This window comes from Ranitomeya imitator, chromosome 3 (assembly GCF_032444005.1).
Source record: "Ranitomeya imitator isolate aRanImi1 chromosome 3, aRanImi1.pri, whole genome shotgun sequence".
NCBI lineage: Eukaryota > Metazoa > Chordata > Amphibia > Anura > Dendrobatidae > Ranitomeya > Ranitomeya imitator.
Genome location: NC_091284.1, coordinates 358,550,334 through 358,572,263, shown reverse-complemented (window position 1 = coordinate 358,572,263; position 21,930 = coordinate 358,550,334). Strand labels below are relative to the sequence as shown.

The 21,930-nt window shown below is 45.5% G+C and overlaps 1 long non-coding RNA gene across 1 annotated transcript; it reads right to left on the bottom strand.

Moving 5' to 3' along the window:
- Positions 1-346: 346 nt before the first annotated feature.
- Positions 347-20,937, bottom strand: LOC138669966 (uncharacterized). The gene is made up of 2 exons (XR_011319274.1): positions 20,710-20,937; positions 347-1,169 (listed from the first exon to the last, which is right to left on the bottom strand). It is a non-coding gene; the product is annotated as an uncharacterized lncRNA (long non-coding RNA).
- Between the last annotated feature and the right edge of the window lie 993 nt (positions 20,938-21,930).

Here is a 21,930-nt window from a genome sequence, read left to right as displayed (position 1 = left end):
GGGCACATAAGTTGTACCTGTATGATCGCCATGACATAATGGTACATCAATTTGCAGTAATCCCTTCTCAATCATGACGTACAGTTACGTTAAAATGGTTAAAGAGCAATAACACATGCTGTTTGTTCAATGATGAAACTTGTTATGTTGTATATTCTTTAATCCAAGGAGTTAAAAAAACAAAAAAAACTCCAGCATCATAGATCCCATAGCGGTACCCATCAAACCTTATTACCAGTTGGTCTCCTGGCATTAGGTGCACAACAAATAGATCACTTGTCTTCTGTTTGTAACAGAAAGCATGACACAGATGTTAAAAGAATGAGAAATAAACCGCACAAAAAAATTGATGCAAAAGAAGTTTAATAACTGATATTTTAGCTTCAATGAACCTTGAACTTTTATTTTGGAGAGGTAATAAGCACTTCAAGAACAAATGCATTCTGAAGCCACATGGATGTACCCAGGGCAATTTCCTAGCATACATTTCACAGTTCTCTTCATTTTCAGATAATCTACCCCAGGGGTGTCAAACTGCATTCCTCGAGGGCTGCAAACAGGTCATGTTTTCAGGATTTCCTTGCATTGCACAGGTGATAATTTAATCACCTGCAGAGAATGATTCCAGCACCTTGTGCAATGCTAAGGAAATCTTGAAAACCCGCATGGTTTGCGGCCCTCGAGGAATGCAGTTTGACACCCCTGATCTACCCAACAGCAATTTCTTTGCACTGGAATATCGGGTATGGAAAAAACTGTCAACTGGGCTTTCTCTTTGTTATGGAGGCTTGGAAATCATTTCGACTTTTTTGAGGGAAACTCTTTTCTTCCCTTTCCACCGAAGCCACGAATACTTTGTATCTTCTTTAGCTGTTCTTCAATGGTGTGGATTATATCTACTTCTTGTGGAATATGAACATATCTCACGTTGCGTCCAGTAACAAACAAGTCCTCTAATTTAGCCTCCTGGCCATGGCGATCTGTGTAGATAACCTTTTCCAGGCGTATATTCATAAAAGCATCTACATTTAGGATAGTCCCCCTGGCAGAGCTTTCATTTCGTAAGTCAACAGTGGTGACAAGACCATGTAACCCCTGCAAGAGGATTATTAGACTGTTCTCAGCAATTGTTCTCTCTTTCACCGAGTGACTGACCTCCATGACAGCACCTATAAAACAACACTAACCTGTTAATCTCAATATATGATTACTAGGTACATCACAATGCAAACACCAACTTTATACATGAAATACAGGCCAAACAGAAAAAAACAAAAACAAATTAATATACTCCAATTTTAACACCTTAACCCCCAAGGATGGTTTGTTCGTTAATGACCGGGCCAATTTTTACAATTCTGACCACTGTCCCTTTATGAGGTTATAACTCTGGAACGCTTCAACAGTTCTTGATGATTCTGACAGAGTTTTCTCGTGACATATTGTACTTCATGATAGTAGTAACATTTCTTTGATATTACCTGCGTTTATTTGTGAAAAAAAAAAATGGAAATTTGGGGAAAATTTTCGCAATTTTCCAACTTTGAATTTTTATGCCCATAAATCACAGAGATGTCACACAAAATACTTAATAAGTAATATTTCCCACATGTCTACATCAGCACAATTTTGGAACCAAAATTTTTTTTGTTAGGGAGTTAAGGGTTAAAATTTGACCAGCAATTTCTAATTTTTACACCACCATTTTTTTTTTTTTTTTTTTTAGGGACCACATCACATTTGAAGTCACTTTGAGGGGTCTACATGATAGAAAATACCCAAGTGTGACACCGTTCTAAAAACTGCACATCTCAAGGTGTTCAAAACCACATTCAAGAAGTTTATTAACCCTACAGGTGCTTCACAGGATTTTTTGGAATGTTTAAAAAAAAAACCGAACATTTAACTTTAATTTTTTTTTTTTTCCCACAAAAAAATTTCTCTCACCTCCAATTTGTTTAATTTTACCAAGGGTAACAGGATAAATTGGACCCCAAAAGTTGTTGTACAATTTGTCCTGATTACGCCGATACCCCATATGTAGGGGTAAACCACTGTTTGGGAGGGAAGGAGCGCCATTTGACTTTTCAATGCAAAATTGATTGGAATTGAGATGGGACGCCATGTTACGTTTGGAGAGCCCCTGATGTGCCTAAACATTGAAACCCCCACAAGTGACACCATTTTGGAAAGTAGACCCCCTAAGGAACTTATATGTAGTAAGCACTTTGACCCACCAAGTGATATTTTATAATGGACAACAACTTTTGGGGTCCAATTTGTCCTGAGTACGCTGATACCCCATATGTTGGGGTAAACCACTGTTTGGGCGCACGGGAGAGCTCGGAAGGGAAGGAGCGCCGTTTTACTTTTTCAACACAGAATTGGCTGGAATTGAGATCGGATGCCATGTCACATTTGGAGAGCCCCTGATGTGCCTAAACAGTGGAAACCCCCAATTATAACTGAAACCCTAATCCAAACACACCCCTAACCCTAATCCCAACCCTAACCCGAACACGCCCCTAACCCTGACCACACCACACCACTAAGCCCTAATCCCAACCGTAAATGTAATCCAAACTCTAACTTTAGCCCTAGCCCTAATGGGAAAATGGAAATACATTTTTTTTAATTTATTTTTCCCTAACTAAGGGGGTGATGAAGGGGGGTTTGATTTACTTTTATAGTGGGTTTTTTAGTAGATTTTTATGATTGGCAGCCGTCACACACTAAAAGACGCTTTTTATTGCAAAAAATAGTTTTTGCGTCTCCACATTTTGAGAGCTATAATTTTTCCATATTTTGGTCCACAGAGTCATGTGAGGTCTTGTTTTTTTGCGAGACGAGTTGACGTTTTTATTGGTACCATTTTCGGGCACGTGACATTTTTTGATCGCTTTTTATTCCGATTGAGGTAGAATGAATAAAAAACAGCTATTCATGAATTTTTTATTTATTTATTTTTTTTTGCGGGGGGGGGGCACTTATACCGTTCCACGTTTGATAATATTGGTAAAGCAGTTTTATTCTTCGGGTCAGTACGATTACAGCGATACCTCATTTATATCTTTTTGTTATGTTTTGGCGCTTTTATACGATAACTATTTTATAAAAAAATTATTTTGCATCGCTTTATTCTGAGGACTATAACTTTTATTTTTTCGCTGATGACGCTGTATGGCGGCTTGTTTTTTTGCAGGACAAAATGACGTTTTCAGCGGTACCATGGTTATTTACATCCGTCTTTTTGATCTCGCGTTATTCCACTTTTTGTTTGGCGGTATGATAATAAAGTGTCGTTTTTTGCTTTTTTTTTTTTTTTTAACAGTGTTCACTGAAGGGGTTAACTAGTGGGACAGTTTTATAGGTCGGGTCGTTACGGACGTGGCAATACTAAATGTGTACTTTTATTGTTTTATTTAGATAAAGAAATGTATTTATTGGAACAATATTGTTTTTTTCTTTATTTAGGAATTTTTTTTTTTGTACACCTGTAAATATATATATATTTTTTTTTACATTTCCCCAGGGGGAGATATCACTATATATTATCAGATCGCTGATCTGACACTTTGCAGAGCACTTGCAGGAGGCTTGCCATTTTTGATCCGGGCCTGCAGGTAGGAGATCACGTCGCGTTGCTCTGAGGATCCCAAGGAAGCACGAAGAGAGCCCCTCCCTGCACGATGCTTCCCTATACTGCCAGAACACTGCAATCATCTTTGATCTCGGTGTGCCGGGGGTTAATAGTGCCGGATGTCAGCTGCGATAGTCCACTATGACGTACTATCCCGTCACTGGGAATTAAGTCCCAGGTCACCTCGACGGGATAGTACGTCATATTGGATAAAGGGGTTAAGTTACTACAGGGTGATTTAATGTTGAGAATTCTCATCCTTTGGCCAGAACGGAGAGTGGTTACAAAGATCTCTCACTCTGGGAAGACCTGCGATGTTCTGCATTTCAGAGAGAAGATTCAATTGAATGGATCCTGTAATGCTGTAGATAAGCCCCCCGATGTATCCTGAAAGATGAGAAAAAGAGGTTAGATTATATTCACCCAGGGGTGGTCCGGTCCGATGGGCGTCGTTGTCCGGGGCCTCCCATCTTCTTACGATGACATCCTCTTCTTGTATTCACGCTGCGGCTCAGACGCAGGCGTACTTTATCCTGTTGAGGGCAGAGCAAAGTACTGCAGTGCGCAGGCGCTGGGAAAGGTCAGAGAGGCCCAGCACCTGCGCACTGCAGTACTTTCCTCTGCCCTCAACAGGATAAAGTACGCCTGTGCCGGAGCCGCAACAGGAAGCAGAGGACATCGTATGAAGATAGGAGGCACCGGACCCAGACCGCGACACCCATTGGACCATTGGAGTATAATCTAACTTGTTTTTCTTATCTTTCAGGTTATATGGGGGGGGGGCTTATCTACAGCATTACAGAATGCTGTAGATAAGCCCCTGATGGCAGTGGCCGCAATTTATAGGGCCAAAATTAGGTGAAAGATTCCCTTTAAAATGGACAATCTTAACTATTTTGGGGGCATGATGGATGGGCGTGGTGCGAGTCCATACAAATTTGCAGCGATCTGTGATTTTTGCTCCAATTTTCCAGAAAAAAAAAAATAGGAGGTTGAAACCTTATGCTCTAGCCCCTCTATAAACTGTAGATCTACGCAGTTTAAGGGTATCTGTCAGGAGGTTTTTGCATTGTAAATGAGTACAACATGATGTACAGGTTAAAATACAAAATTCAGCAATGTGTCACTTTTTTGGCTGTGCGGAGTTGCTGACTTAGGGCAGAGACTGGCTGCCCTATTTCTCCTACGAGAATCGCATCATAAACCTTGTACTGGCTGTCAGCGCTCCTGACCTGAGCTTGACAGCTGCACAGTAATCCATTAGGCTATGTGCACACGTTGCAGATTAGGCTTAGGAATTTCTGGTGCGGATTCTGCCTCTCCTGGCAGAAAACGCACCTGCAGATTTGTCGCGTTTTTTCTACGGTTTTCTTGCAGACTTGCTGTGTTTTTTACACCTGCGGTTTTCTATAATGGAATGGGCACAAAAACGCTACAGATTCACAAAAAAAGAAGTGACATGCTACTACTTTAAGGGTATGTGCACACGTTGCGGATTTTGCTGCGGATTCGCAGCGTTTCCGCAGCTGCAGATCCGCAGCAGTTTCCCATGAGTTTACAGTACAATGTAAACCTATGGGAAACGAAATACGCAGTGCGCATGCTGCGGAAAAAAAAACCCACGGAAACGCAGCATTTTATTTTCCTCAGCATGCCAATTCTTTGTGCGGAATCCGCAGCGTTTTTACATCTGCTCCAATAGAAAACTGCAGATGTAAATCCGCAGCGGAATCCGCAATAGAAAACGAGATAAATCCGCAGGAAAAAACGCAGCGATTTTGCACTGCGGATTTATCAAATCCGCTGTGGAAAAATCCGCAGAGGAGCTTTCTACGTGTGCACATACCCTTAAACCGCAGCGTTTCCGCAGCGGATTTTCCGCAAAGTGTGCACAGCATTTTTTTTCTCATTGATTTACAGTGTACTGTAAATCAATTGCGGATCTGCAGCGTTACTGCACTGCAAAAAACGCTGCGGATCCGCAGAGAATCCGCAACGTGTGCACATAGCCTTATGCCGTCTTGCTCAGGTCAGGAGAGGTGCCGGCCAGTCCGTGCAGTGCGATGCGATTCTTGCACGCGAAATACGGCAGTCTGTCTCTACCCTTACAATGAGTGTTCTATTGCCAGGCCGTTATCACTGCCGGGGTTGTCCAACCACCCCCCTCCTGTGATAAGCAGCTTACCATCAACAGAATGGACACAAAGCTGTGGTGTGGACAGGGACAGCTTTCTGAGCCCTGCTACATCTAGTAGGTCTGCGTTTCAACTCCTGCACCCATTACACTAATCACATTGGAATCAGGGCCTCTTTCTCTACATTATGCTGCTCTCAGATGAGGTAGCAAACACCTGGTGACAAATTCCCTTTAAATGGTTTTCCACCCCATGACAAGTTTCCAGCATGGAAAACCGCTTGCCAAGTACTAGAAAAATCAAACCAACGTGATGAAACTACACCCATTTTTCTCATACGTGAAAAAAAAAAAATATATATATCAGATGATGCCTAACAGTGTGTATATTACACACCATTCATATCTGTCACGCTGCACTGCATATACACAGATTGCCTTGAGATGGAAAACCTAAGTGACAGCAGTGCGCACATTTTGTGAAGGCGTCCTCCCCCTTGCATCATTCTCTGTCAGCTGCACACTACAAGGATACAACGAGAAGTGTAGAGAGCAGATTCAGAGAGGATGGTCACTTATTCGAAGATACACTGAGCACAGGAGAACGTAGCTGACCCTCTACACCCTAGCTGAAGCTGCTCACTACACATTTGATTGCAGCGAGCCGTAGCCACTAACAGGAGGCAATGATGAAAGAATGGCCCGCCCCCAAAGTATGCACGCCGCTGACTCGAGCATAGTCAGGGCGCACGCGCAGAGCCAAGGTTGCAGTCTAGGAAACACTTAGGGTACCGTCTCACAGTGGCAGTTTGGTCGCTACGACGGCACGATCCGTGACGCTCCAGCATCGCTCCATTATCGCTCCAGCGTCGTAGACTGCGGTCACACTTTGCAATGTACGACGCTGGAGTGATAATTTCATGACGTGTTTGCGATGTAGAAGCTGTTGGTTACTATGCGCACATCGTATAAAAAAATCGTGCACACCTTTGTTACACCATGCGATCATGCCGCCACAGCGGCACACTTGACGACGAAAGAAAGTTTCAAACGATCTGCTACGACGTACGATTCTCAGCGGGGTCCCTGATCGCAGTAGCGTGTCAGACACAGCGAGATCGTAACGATATCGCTGGAACGTTACAAATCGTGCCGTCGTAGCGACCAAAGTGCCACTGAGACGGTACCTTTACTCTGGCCAAGCGAGAGCCAACAGTGGGCAAATTGTAATGGTGCACGGAGCTCTTGGCCACACCGAGGGTGCACCGAAACCCACTCATTTGCATATGAAAAATAAGTTGTGAAAATAATTAGAAAATTTAAATATATCCCGCTTATCATTTTTATAGGCGCCAATTCCCCCGTATAACTGTTAAATTAGTTTTCTGGAGGTGACAAGATCCTTTTAACGTCACCCTCTTCATGACCTTGTGATAAGAGGAGGAATGAAGTTTTCCCTTCCCGACGATAGATTCCATTTCAGATGGTTATCCTTCCTGAGAAGTGTCTTATGAGGCAAGAAGAGGAAGTATACATTTCAGCTTTCATCCACAGTATCACCATTTCTGGATCAAGTACACATCACATATTTCTACACAGAAAAAGTAATAGTTCATGCTCACATTTTCTCTCCCACTTCCTTTTTTATCACTTTTCTGCCATTATGTGCTAGTGGAATGTACAAATCAGGACATTTCCCAGGCAAATTTGGAAAGTGAAACTTTGAATATTTATACAAGACAAAATGTTTTATGCACATGATGTAGTGACCTGCAGCCTAAAGTTTACATACACTTAGAATAGAAAATTCCAGCTTAACACCTTAGTGACAGCTAATTTTGACCTTAAGGGCAGTCCCACACGTCCAGATAATTCCGGTACCGGGAGGAAGGAAAAAAAAAAAAATAAAAAAAAAAATAAAAAAAAAAAAAATCGGTACCGGAATTATCCGTGTCCGTGTGCCAGTGCGTTTCTGTGGTACATCAGTGTGGCACACGAGCAGCACACGTGTGCCGCCCGTGTGCCCACTGGGTACCACACGCACCGTGCCGGAGACAGCGCTAAAGTTAAGCGCCGTCCCTGGCATCGTGCTGAAGCCCCATTCATATCTTCTCTCCAGCAGCGTTTGCTGTAGAGAAGATATGAATATTAGTGTTTAAAATGCAGATCCAGGTCCCCCCACCCCCCGCTGTGATTAAAATACTCACCTAGCTTCTGGATCCCTCACCGCAGCATCCTCTCCTGGCCGCATCGTCTCCTGTACGCGGTCACGTGGGGACGCTCATTTACAGTACTGAATATGCGGCTCCGCCCCTTTGTGAGGTGGAGCCGCATATTCATGATTGTAATCGGCGGCCCCACGTGACTGCATACAGGAGAAGCTGCAGCCAGAAGAGGACGCTACGGCGAGGGATCCGGAAGCTAGGTGAGTATTTTAATCACAGCTGGAGAGAAGATATGAATGGGGCTTCAGCACTAGTGGGGGGGACAGCGCTTAATGTAGCGCTGTCTCCTGCACGGCACACGGACATCGTCCGTGTGCGGTACGTGTTTTACACGGACCCATTGACTTTAATGGGTCCGTGTAATCCGTGTGCTCCCACGAACACTGACACCTCTCCGTGTTTGGCACACGGAGACACAGACCGCAAAAAAAAAAAATAATGACATCTGAAAAGATGCATTGATTTTTATGTGTGTACGTGTGTCAGTGGCTCCGGTACGTGAGGAAACTGACACCTCACGTACCGGAGCCACTGACGTGTGAAACCGGCCAAAAGGTGTTTTCCACTACTAGGACAACCCCTTCTTAAACTAAATGTCCGGCCCCATGAAATAAAAAAGCCTAAACTCACCTGCCGTGCCGGCGCCGTTCCAGCGGTGTCAGTACTTGCGATACTGGGGCTGTGATGCGGTCGAATGACACATGATGCCAGGTGCCCAATCGATGCTGCGTCATGTCTCCACCTTCGAACAAACTGAACATAAAGAGGAAGCCAGGGATGAGCTGCAGCGCTGATTGGGCGCCAGTGTTACAGGTCACAAAACCGAATCACAGCCCTGGTGAGAGTGTCAACACCATGGGAAAGCTGGCACTGCAGGGGAGTATAGGCTTTATTATTTTATCAGGGCTGAACATTTAGTTTAAGAAGGGGTAGTCCTAGTAGTGAACCCCTATTATTACCAGGACACATTTTACAATTCTGACTAGTGTTACTACGTGGTAATAACGCTGGAATGTTTCCACACAAATTATATAAAAAAAAAAAAATAATAACCTGACTAGGGGAAGGACACGGAGGATTTACTAATTATTGGGATTTTGATCACCATGGTCAAAAGTGTGGAACCAAAAGGAAAACTCTCTGCTGTTACCCGCCGCAGGCGCCAGGTATTTTTCATGAATAGGAAGCAAAGTGCCAAGGGACAGAGTAAGAGCCTGGGGTATGACGGAGGTACTGAGGGGGGCACATCATTTCTCTCTCCTGTGAGAATATATATATATATATATATATATATATATATATATATATATATATATATATATATATATATATACATATATATATATATACCGTATTTTTCGCTTTGTAAGACGCTCCGGATTATAAGACGCACCCCAAATTTTGAGGAGAAAAATAGGAAAAAACTATTTTTTAATAAATTGGTGGGGCGTCTTATAATCCATGCGTCTTATTACTTACCGGGGGTTGTGGTTGTGGTGGATCAGGGTCCCAGGCTCGTTGCCGGAGGCAGGAGTGGAGCATTGCTGCAGGCTGGGATGAGGGGGTCTGCAGGGGGCTCCTGTGCTGCAGGGGGGCTCCTGTGCTGCAGGCTGGGATGAGGGGTCTGCAGGGGGCTCCTTTGCTGCAGGCTGGGATGAGGGGTCTGCAGGGGGCTCCTTTGCTGCAGGCTGGGATGAGGGGTCTGCAGGGGGCTCCTTTGCTGCAGGCTGGGATGAGGGGTCTGCAGGGGGCTCCTTTGCTGCAGGCTGGGATGAGGGGTCTGCAGGGGGCTCCTGTGCTGTAGGGCTGTCTCCGGTGCTGCGGGGGGCTCTGGCTACATTTTGTGAAAGACCAGAGCCCCCCGGCAGTTCTTCCATGCGTTCCAGTATGACTAATTCCGGGAAAATGGCCGCCGGAATCTCGAGAGATGAGATCTCAGCGCTGAAATCTCATCTCCCGAGATTCCGGCGGCCATTTTCCCGGAGTCAGTCATACTGGAACTAACTCCGGGAAAATGGCCGCCGGAATCTCGAGAGATGAGATCTCAGCGCTGAAATCTCATCTCCCGAGATTCCGGCGGCCATTTTCCCGGAATTAGTCATACTGGAACGCATGGAAGAACTGCCGGGGGGCTCTGGTCTTTCACAATATGTCGCCAGAGCCCCCCGCAGCACCGGAGCCTTCAGCATCACCCGGGGCAGCAGCGGACAACCCCGGCAGTGGCGGCGGACGACAGCGGCGGCAGGCGGTAGCGGCGGCGGACACCCCCTCCTCCCAGCCTGTAATGGTAAGCGGTATATCCGCTTTGTTAGACGCACCCACATTTCCCCCCCAAATTTGGGGGAAATAAAGTGCGTCTTACAAAGCGGAAAATACGGTATATATATACATACATAGTACAGACCAAACAGTTCAGACATCTCATTTACAGATTTTTCAGTATTTTCATGACTATGAATATTGTACATTCACACTGAAGGCATCAAAACTATGGACATGTGGAATTATATACTTAACAAAAAAGTGTGAAACAACTGAAATTAAGTCTTATATTCTAGGTTCTTCAAAGTAGCCACCTTTTGCTTTGATGACTGCATTGCACACTCTTGGCATTCTCTTGATGATCTTCAAGAGGTAGTCACCAGGAATGGTCTTCCAACAATCTTGAAGGAGTTCCCAGAGATGCTTAGCACTTGTTGGCCCTTTTGCCTTCACTCTGCGGTCCAGCTTATGCAGCAAGTTGTCAGCTATGGTGGACCGCCGACAGCTGCTGATTGTCACCTGTATGGTGAGGCTAGTCTCTAATATCTCAGGTCAGTTAAAAGACGTATTGGCGGTCATTAAGGGGTTAAAACTGCGATGAGGGAATAAGGCCCCTTAGCGGACACCGTTTTAATGTGGTTAAGAGGTTAGAAGGAAGACTGTTCAACAAGACTATCTGGTGAATGACTAAAGCTGCAAAACATTGTATAAACAGAAAAGTTTAGTCATTCAATGGGTCACACTGAACGTCATGGGGAAAAGGACAGGCAATTTTTCTGTGACTCCTCTTTAATAGACATATCGCTCATGGACAAAACTTTTCATCCGACTATGGACGAAAGATTCAAACATAGCCGATTTCATTCTAGACAATGACACTGTCTGTACCTCTGCTAAAAGCAATCACTCATTGTTGAATTTCAGCTAATCAATGTTGGTCATGGTTAACTTCATCAGTTTTCATAGGCTATAGTCTAATGTGCACGAGACCCGTAAAGGGAACAAGTAATGTCCTAGCAGTTAGAAAATGTGCAAGGTTGTTGCCTTTTGTTGTATGTTGAAAGATTCAACAAAAATGTATCAGATTTTTTTAAAAAGAAAATGCACAAGGCGTGTTCTGTAAGGGATGGGAAAGTGCGGATGATCGCGCACGCAGATACCGAGGACATGGGGCAGTTGTGACTGTCGCAGGAGCACAAGAAACAAGCCCATATATTACACATAGCTTCCTGTCCCACTTAGCAGGGAGGCACAGGACACGATTTCTGAAGCCAGAGCAGATCAAACAGATGGCCGGTTGGATAGCAGATAATGCTTGGCAGCAGCAACCAGTCCAGTCTCATCAGCCAACAGTCATGGTCACTTAATCCTCACCCTGATCCTCCTTCCTTTTGTCTAAAGGTACCGTTACACTAAACGATTTACCAACGATCACGACCAGCGATACGACCTGACCGTGATTGTTGGTAAGTCGTTGTGTGGTCGCTGGGGAGCTGTCACACAGACCGCTCTCTCCAGCGACCAACGATCAGGGGAACAACTTCTGCATAGTTGAAACGGTCTTCAACGATGCCGAAGTCCCCCTGCAGCACCCGGGTAACCAGGGTAAACATCGGGTTACTAAGTGCAGGGCCGCGCTTAGTAACCCGATATTTACCCTGGTTACCATTGTAAAAGTAAAAAAAAAAAAAGTACATACTCACATTCCGATGTCTGTCACGTCACCCGGCATCAGCTTCCCTGCACTGTGTAAGCGCCGGCCGTAAAGCAGAGCGGTGACGTCACTGCTGTGCTCTGCTTTACGGCCGGCCGGCGCTGACACAGTGCAGGGAAGCTGATGCCGGGGGATGTGACAGATATCAGAATGTGAGTATGAAGGTTTTGTTTTTTTACAATGGTAACCAGGGTAAATATCGGGTTGTGGTTATATAAACCTCAGCCAGCTCACCGATCAGACGCAGGTGCTCGGAACTTCGTCCAGGACCACGACGAGGGAAGATACAGCAACAAAAAGAAAGCGTTCCGGCTCCATAAAACAATGTTTCTTTATTCATTAACCCCTTCATGACCCAGCCTATTTTGACCTTAAAGACCTTGCCGTTTTTTGCAATTCTGACCAGTGTCCCTTTATGAGGTAATAACTCAGGAACGCTTCAATGGATCCTAGCGGTTCTGAGATTGTTTTTTCGTGACATATTGGGCTTCATGTTAGTGGTAAATTTAGGTCAATAAATTCTGTGTTTATTTGTGATCAAAACGGAAATTTGGCGAAAATTTTGAAAATTTTGCAATTTTCACATTTTGAATTTTTATTCTGTTAAACCAGAGAGTTATGTGACACAAAATAGTTAATAAATAACATTTCCCACACGTCTACTTTACATCAGCACAATTTTGGAAACAAAATTTTTTTTGCTAGGAAGTTAAGGGTTAAAATTTGACCAGCGATTTCTCATTTTTACAACGAAATTTACAAAACCATTTTTTTTTAGGGACCACCTCACATTTGAAGTCAGTTTGAGGGGTCTATATGGCTGAAAATACCCAAAAGTGACACCATTCTAAAAACTGCACCCCTCAAGGTGCACAAAACCACATTCAAGAAGTTTATTAACCCTTCAGGTGCTTCACAGCAGCAGAAGCAACATGGAAGGAAAAAATGAACATTTAACTTTTTAGTCACAAAAATGATTTTTCAGCAACAATTTTATTATTTTCCCAATGGTAAAAGGAGAAACAACCACGAAAGTTGTTGTCCAATTTGTCCTGAGTACGCTGATACCTCATATGTGGGGGTAAACCACTGTTTGGGCGCACGGCAGGGCTTGGAAGGGAAGGAGCGCCATTTGACTTTTTGAATGAAAAATTGGCTGCACTCTTTAGCGGACACCATGTCACGTTTGGAGAGCCCCCGTGTGCCTAAAAATTGGAGCTCCCCCACAAGTGACCCCATTTTGGAAACTAGACGCCCCAAGGAACTTATCTAGATGCATAGTGAGCCCTTTAAACCCCCAGGAGCTTCACAAATTGATCCGTAAAAATGAAAAAGTACTTTTTTTTTTTTTCACAAAAAAATTCTTTTAGCCTCAATTTTTTCATTTTCACATGGACAACAGGATAAAATGGATCCTAAAATTTGTTGGGCAATATCTCCTGAGTACACCGATACCTCACATGTGGGGGTAAACCACTGTTTGGGCACATGGTAAGGTTCGGAAGGGAAGGAGCGCCATTTGACTTTTTGAATGAAAAATTATCTCCATCGTTAGCGGACACCATGTCGCGTTTGGAGAGACCCTGTGTGCCTAAACTTTGGAGCTCCCCCACAAGTGACCCCATTTTGGAAACTGGACCCCCCAAGGAACTTATCTAGATGCCTAGTGAGCACTTTAAACCCCCAGGTGCTTCACAGAAGTTTATAATGCAGAGCCATGAAAATAAAAATAATTTTTCTTTCCTCAAAAATGATTTTTTAGCCTGGAATTTCCTATTTTGCCAATGGTAATAGGAGAAATTGGACCAAAAATGTTGTTGTCCAGTTTGTCCTGAGTACGCTGATACCCCATGTGGGGGTAAACCAGTTTGGGCACACGTCGGGGCTCAGAAGGGAAGTAGTGACTTTTGAAATGCAGACTTTGATGGAATGGTCTGCGGACATCACGTTGCGTTTGCAGAGCCCCTGGTGTGCCTAAACAGTAGAAACCCCCCACAAGTGACCCCATTTTGGAAACTAGACCCCCCAAGGAACTTATCTAGATATGTGGTAAGGACTTTGAACCCCCAAGTGCTTCACAGACGTTTACAACGTAGAGCCGTGAAAATAAAAAATCATTTTTCTTTCCTCAAAAATGATGTTTTAGCAAGCAATTTTTTATTTTCTCAAGGGTAACAGGAGAAATTGGACCCCAGTAATTGTTGCGCAGTTTGTCCTGAGTATGCTGGTACCCCATATGTGGGGGTAAACCACTGTTTGGGCACACGTTGGGGCTCGGAAGTGAGGGAGCACCATTTGACTTTTTGAATACAAGATTGGCTGGAATCAATGGTGGTGCCATGTTGCGTTTGGAGACCCCCTGATGTGCCTTAACAGTGGTAACCCCTCAATTCTGACGCCAACACACCCCTAACCCATATCCCAACTGTAGCCACAACCCTAATCACAACCCTAACCCCAACACACCCCTAACCCTAACCACAACCCTAATTCCAACCCAACCCTAAGGCTATGTGCCAACGTTGCGGATTCGTGTGAGATATTTCCGCACCATTTTTGAAAAATCCGCGGGTAAAAGTCACTGCGTTTTACCTGCGGATTTACCGCGGATTGCAAGTGTTTTTTGTGCGGATTTCACCTGCGGATTCCTATTGAGGAACAGGTGTAAAACGCTGCGGAATCCGCACAAAGAATTGACATGCTGCGGAAAATACAACGCAGCGTTTCCGCGTGGTATTTTCCGCACCATGGGCACAGCGGATTTGGTTTTCCATATGTTTACATGGTACTGTAAACGTGATTGAACACTGCTGCGGATCCGCAGCCAAATCCGCACCGTGTGCACATAGCCTAATTCTAAAGGTATGTGCACACGCTGCGGAAAACGCTGTGGATCCGCAGCAGTTTCCCATGAGTTTACAGTTCAATGTAAACCTATGGGAAACAAAAATCGCTGTACACATGCTGCAGAAAAACTGCACGGAAACGCAGCGGTTTACATTCTGCTCCAATAGAAAATCGCAGTTGTAAAAGCGCAGTGAAATGCGCAGAAAAACTGCTGTAAATCCACAGCGGTTTAGCACTGCGGATTTATCAAATTCTCTGCGGAAAAATCCGCAGAGGACCAGAATACGTGTGCACATCCCGAACCCTACCCCTAACCCTAGTTCTTACAGGAGGACGGGGGAGCGGAGCACAGGACAAAGGGGAGCGGAGCACAGATCGGGGGGCTGGCGGGGCGATCGGTGGGGTGGGTGCACATAAGTGTTTCCAGCCATGGCCGATGATATTGCAGCATCGGCCATGGCTGGATTGTAATATTTCACCAGTTTTTTTTTAGGTGAAATATTACAAATCGCTCTGATTGGCTGTTGAAAGTGAAACTGCCAATCAGAGCGATCGTAGCCACGGGGGGGTGAAGCCACCCCCCCTGGGCTAAACTACCACTCCCCCTGTCCCTGCAGATCGGGTGAAATGGGAGTTAACCCTTTCACCGGATCTGCAGGGACGCGATCATTCTGTGACACAGCATATGCGTCACAGGTCGGATTGGCACCGACTTTCATGACGCATACATTGTGTCACAGGTCGGGAAGGGGATAAAATTCCTTCAATTCCATAATTCCTTGCTATTGTGCAAATGCTTAGGTACAGAAGAATGCGACGCGTTTCGATCGTGTCAGATCTTAGTCAATGCATAATCCTAACAGGCATATACTGATTCTTTTATATTGTGCCAGCCAGCCATTGTATGGACCGGAGCTCTGTGCAGTCTCACAGGATGCTTGTACGTCTGGCCAAGTCCACAAGACAGGAAGACAAGGGTGCTGTAGTAGAAGAGGAGGTGGTGGATGACAAATTTACCGACCCAGCCTGGGAAACTGGCATGTAGAGAGGCCAGCAGCGCTGGGGGAGGGGGAAATCTGTAGCACCGAAACAGACAGGAAGAGGCGGTGGAGTGACCAGAGAGCAATGGCGGGCAACAATTCCACAGAGCACCCACACTTGTAAATTTCTCTGTCAAAGTTAGTTGTTCCCCAGTCTGGAACACTTTTTTTTTTTTTTTTTTTTAAGAGAGTGCCAAGACCAAAAAATGAAATTAAAAAAAGTTCATGTACATCCTGTGCCATGCCAAGATCAGCAGGGGACTCACCACTAAAAGCCTAACCACCACCACAATGATCAGGCACATGTCACCTAAGCTCCTGACTCAGTGGGCCGAATGCCAGGGTCTACGATTGGTGCCAGCCGGTGAGACCACTGCCTATTCCCCTGTATTAAGTGCTTCCCAGTCCCTGTTCATGACACTGGCACAAATGCCTCCGGCCCAGCATATCCTGAGGCACCATCATCAGGCACGTGTATAGATCACTTCCCGGCCAAGACTGAAGGCTGGTCTAAGAGTATAGTGACTTATACTTCTGACCTTGTGACATCACTAAAGGGCTGGTTAATGATATGCACTGATCGGATAGTTCTTTAGGTTATTCCAAGGTCTCAGACAAAGGCATTCCTGAGTGAGAGGGGAGGGACAACGGGTGGCTTTGCCGGATTGGTCACCTGCAGTTTAAAGCCACCCCCTGCCCCCAATTAGTATCAGGTTGCCCAATCTCTATCATAGGCTTTGTTTTGGGTAGGAGTGAAGCTGAGGGGGGGGGGGGGGGCAGGAGAGCAAGGGGTCGCAGCTGAATTGTGAATGTGTGTAGTTCGCCATGTCCTTCTGAAACTACATTCACAGTATGACATTTTTGGCATTATCTTGACAGCAGCACAAGGCTATATAAATTCTTCAATGAAGCTGGCAGGCTCGTCTTACATGATGGCTGTATAGTGGGAGGAGGGAGAAAGAGTGGCTTAGAATTCCAGCCTTGTGCTGGCAAGCAGAGGAAATTGCAGCTCAGAGCGCTGTATGTGTAATTGAAGTAATCAGGACTTCTTCCTATTTCCTGACATATGCACTGTGGTATCAGTGGCTCAAAGACATTTAACCCCTTCAAAACATCAGTTAGTTATTCAAATCTGTGAAAAAGGGCCGTTTGCCCACTTTGATGCTAGTTCTGATGCCCAGAACCCATTTGGGCCAGGCTGAAGAGACCTGTTTTTGATGTGGGGTTCCCTGTTTTATATGTTTGCACTGTGGTATCAGTGGCCCAAAGGCATTTAACCCCTTAAAAACATCAGTTACTTATTCAAATGGCAAAAATTGACTGTCTGTCCACTTTGATGCCAGTTCTGATGCCCAGAACCCATTTGGGCCAGGCTGGAAATAACAGGTTTTGATGTGGGGCGCCCTCTTCTATATGTCTGCAGTGTGAGATCAGTGGCCCAAAGGCATTTAACCCTTTCTTCAGCACTCTTGGTGCCCACTTTGATGCCCATTTTTGTGCCAGTTTTATTGTTTTTGTTGCCGTTTTTAAGTGTATTCACATCAGGGCACCTCAATACATTGTCTATTATGGTGATGCTTATTTTAAGTTGTTAAACCTACAAAAAACAGAAAAGAAAAAATTGGCGAATAAGAAACCAACTTCAGCTCCGAATAAGAAACTGAACGAATAAGAAACCAACTTCAGCCTCGTGGTTGGAAGTGCAACAGGGGCTAGTACCCACACAAACTTCATCTCGTTTCTCCTACATGGATGGGCCGAAAAAAGGAATGAGGAATAGAGTGAAAATGAGATGGAGAGCGTCATCATGAAGGAGACAGGGAATTGTTGGCTGTAAGGAGATTGGCACATATGGCAGACTTTATGCACCACTTCCTTTCCCATAACCCTCGTGTTACATTAACTTTGGGAGAAAAAAAAAAAAGAAAAAAAAAAAAAAAAAAAAAGGAGTACTGGTTGTTCACCCTGCTAGACCCGTGCTAAAGAAGAACCTTGCATCTTTCCTTCCTGAGACGGAGAGGTCTACTAATATGGTGCTATACCACAAGGCCATTGTGGAAAATATGTTGAAAAAATTCCCCTCAGTCAACGCTAGTGGCATGGAGCAAGCTTCCTTGCCTAACAAAGGAGGGGAGGCAAGGGAGACACACACCAGGTACAGCAGAGGAAGTGGTACAGTGTCAAAGGTCTGGGCCAATTTCATGACACCCTCCCTAGCATCCATGCCCTGATGACCTGGTATTTTTGACAACGAGGGATTAGTTTTTAAATGATGGTCAAGCAAAAACAGGCCAACAAAACCAGCGTACTCCCCAATAACTCTGCAACCTTCAACTATTGGGTCTCACAGCTGGACCTCTATGCCTCGGAGGGGTTGTGCTGCCTGGACACTAGCATCTTATCTGAGCGGGTTTTTAGTGCCGCTGGGGTGGGAGGTCGTAAGAGTCAAGAATGACCGGCGCTTTCGGCTGTCAACAGAAAATGTGAACAGGTTCACTCTGATAAAAACGAACCAAGCCTGGATTAGCCCCGAGTATTGACCTCACAGCTAATGACTGATGCACAGTACTGGCATCAAATCCCACCAAAGGCAACATCTACAATGAGTTGGCATGTTCTCCCTAGGCTTCCTCCAGACATGCGGAGATTGTGAGCCCCAGCGGGGACAGTGATATGAAGGTCTGTACAGTGCTATTGCAGGATGCAGTCCTAATCTGGAGGCAGCGCTAGTAGAAGCAAAGACTCCGCCTGATAAAGCGTTAATATGCCCAGACCAAGGGTCCGCGCCATCTTCACGTCACAGGTATCACTCTGTTGACTGTGGCGCTGACAAATACATGGAGCCTTAGTTATGGCGCTAGTCGGGGTGAGGAGCGCTCACTAGTGATCTATGGCGCCGTGTGGAAGCCACATGAAGAAAGGCTTCAGTCATAGGCTACGTTCACATTAGCGTCTTTGGGCGCAGCATCGTCGACGCATACGTCATGGGCCTCTATCTTTAACCCCTTCATGACCGGGGGATTTTTGGTTTTTCCGTGTTCGTTTTTCGCTCCCCTCCTTCCCAGAGCCATAACTTTTTTATTTTTCTGTCAATTTGGCCATGTGAGGGCTTATTTTTTGCGGGACGAGTTGTACTTTTGAACGACATCGTTGGTTTTAGCATGTCCTGTACTAGAAAACAGGAAAAAAATTCCAAGTGCGGTGAAATTGCAAAAAAAGTGCAATCCCACATTGGTTTTTTGTTTGGCTTTTTTGCTAGGTTCACTAAATGCTAAAACTGACCTGCCATTATGATTCTCCAGGTCATTACGAGTTCATAGACACCAAACATGACTAGGTTATTTTTTATCTAAGTGGTGAAAAAAAAATCCAAACTTTGCTAAAAAAAAAAAAAAAAAAAAAAAAATTGCGCATTTTCCGATACTCGTAGCGTCTCCATTTTTCATCATCTGGGGTCGGTTGAGGGCTTATTTTTTGCGTGCCGAGATGACGTTTTTAATGATAGCATTTCGGTGCAGATACATTCTTTTGATCGCCCGTTATTGCATTTTAATGCAATGTCGCGGCGACCAAAAAAACGTAATTCTGGCGTTTCGAATTTTTTTCCCGCTACGCTGTTTAGCGATCAGGTTAATACTTTTTTTTAATTGATAGATCGGGCGATTCTGAGCGCGGCGATACCAAATATGCGTAGATTTGATATTTTTTTTATTGACTTATTTTGATTGGGGCGAAAGGGGGGTGATTTAAACTTTTATGTTTTTTTTATTTTTTTCACATTTTTTTAAACTTTTTTTTTTAACTTTTGCCATGCTTCAATAGTCTCCATGGGAGGCTAGAGGCAGGCACAACTCGATCGCCTCTGCTACATAGCAGCGATCTGCTGATCGCTGCTATGTAGCAGAAACGGAGGTGTGCTGTGAGCGCCGACCACAGGGTGGCGCTCACAGCCACCGGTGATCAGTAACCATAGAGGTCTCTAGGACCTCTATGGTTACCATCCTGACGCATCGCTGACCCCCGATCATGTGACGGGGGTCGGCGATGACGTCATTTCCGGCCGCCCGGCCGGAAGCGGTAGTTAAATGCCGCTGTCTGCGTTTGACAGCGGCATTTAACTAGTTAATAGGTGCGGGCAGATCGCGATTCTGCCCGCGCCTATTACGGGCACATGTCAGCTGTTCAAAACAGCTGACATGTCCCGGCTTTGGTGCGGGCTCACCGCGGAGCCCTGCATCAAAGCAGGGGAGCCGGCATCGGACGGTATAGTACGTCCGATGCCGGTAAGGGGTTAATATGGGGGGCGCATGGACATGCGCCGGTATGCGTTGTATTGCATTTTACGACGCATGCATCATATTGACGCAGACAGGGCGCAGAGGGCGCTACTTGTAGCGTTTTCCCTGCGCCGAATTCCTGCTCTGTGCGATCCTATGACAACGCATGCGTCACAAAACGCTGCGTTGTTGGTTGAGTCGCCGACGCTGCGCCCAACGACGCAAATGTGAACGCAGCCTTAGCTGTACCCAGGAGTGCGCCAACATGGAGCAGAGGGGATTAGTCCTGCATGTGAAGACACCAGAACAAAATGGTAGAGGAGCAGCTAAACAAGCGGATTTTCTAAACAGATACCGCAGTGTGAAGACGGGGGCAAGACAGCTCAGGACGTTATCGCTGATTGGCTGCTATGGTCATGTGACACCACACGGCCGGAAGAGCAAGCGAGTAGATTGTGGCCGATTTACTGTGCGACAAGCGTCGGCAGCCATCTGTGGAACCAGAGCTACGTCCGTGAGCGGCAGGGTCAGGTGAGGGCAGTCCGCACTCACAGGATTCTCAGACTTTACCTCTGGATGAAGATTGGAGTGGGTCCTACACGGGACACGGCCCGCACACACCCGTGATATGGTCAGCGCAGTAGCCGTGTACCCCGAGCTGTGCTAACTGGTGCGCGGACACATAAAGCTCCTACCGACCGACGCCGCTCTCCTACTCTTACAGTGCTGTGGAACTCACGCGAGTGACGCGACAGACACCAGTCATTCCGCTCACGTGCACGTCGGAGCAGCGCCTCTTTTTTTTTTTGTCACATGATCACCTCGCAACCAATCAGAGTATCTGCTTTCATAACCGACAGTTATTTTCACCTATGGCTGTAACAATGCTTCAACCAATCAAACTGTTGGAGTGGCTGCACCAATCCTGGAGGCGGGGAGGACGGTGTGATCGGTCCTCTGTGTAGTGGGTGTGTCAGTCTGTGGGAGCTGCAGCCGCTCATTGGTTGTGCAGTTCCGTGATTTGATTGGCTGCCAGGCTGCAATTGGCGTGACGCTGATTGGTGCGTCAGGGCAGCGTGGGGCTGGGGCAGGCTGAAGATGGAAGGCGTGTACAATACCATGTAGACCCATGTAAACCAAAATCCGCAGTGCACATGCTGCGGAAAATATCGCGCGGAAACGCAGCATGAAACACACATACCGCAGCATGTCAAGTCTTTGTACGGATTCCGCTGTGGTTTACACCTCCACAATAGGACTCCGCAGGTGTAAACCGCACAAAAATCGTGGTAATTCCGCAGGAAATCCGCAGTGCAGTTTACCTGCAGATTTACAAAAACAGGTGCGGAAAAATCTGCAGACATCCCACCTACGTGTGCGCATACCCACATGGCTGAAAAACGTCTCTTCTTGCACATAGTGCCACTTTTATCACTCTAGTCCCTTAATTGCATGGAAATTTCCGCGGCTATTCTACAACTCCCTGCCGCGGGTATAGTGCATGCAGAACTGGCATGCATATTCCCGCTAAACACTAGCGTTTTACAAGCGATCTGTAGCATCGCTTGGAAAACTGACAGGTTGGTCACACTTATCAAACATAGTGTGTGACAAGTGTGACCAACTTTTTACTATTGATGTTGCCTATACAGCATCAATAATAAAAATATATAATGTTAAAAATAATTTAAAAAAATAATAAATCGTGATATTCTCACCTTTTCTCACAGCGTTCCCGCTCCTCGCTATGCTCCCTTTCCCAGTAATGCTTTGCAGCATGACCCCAGATGA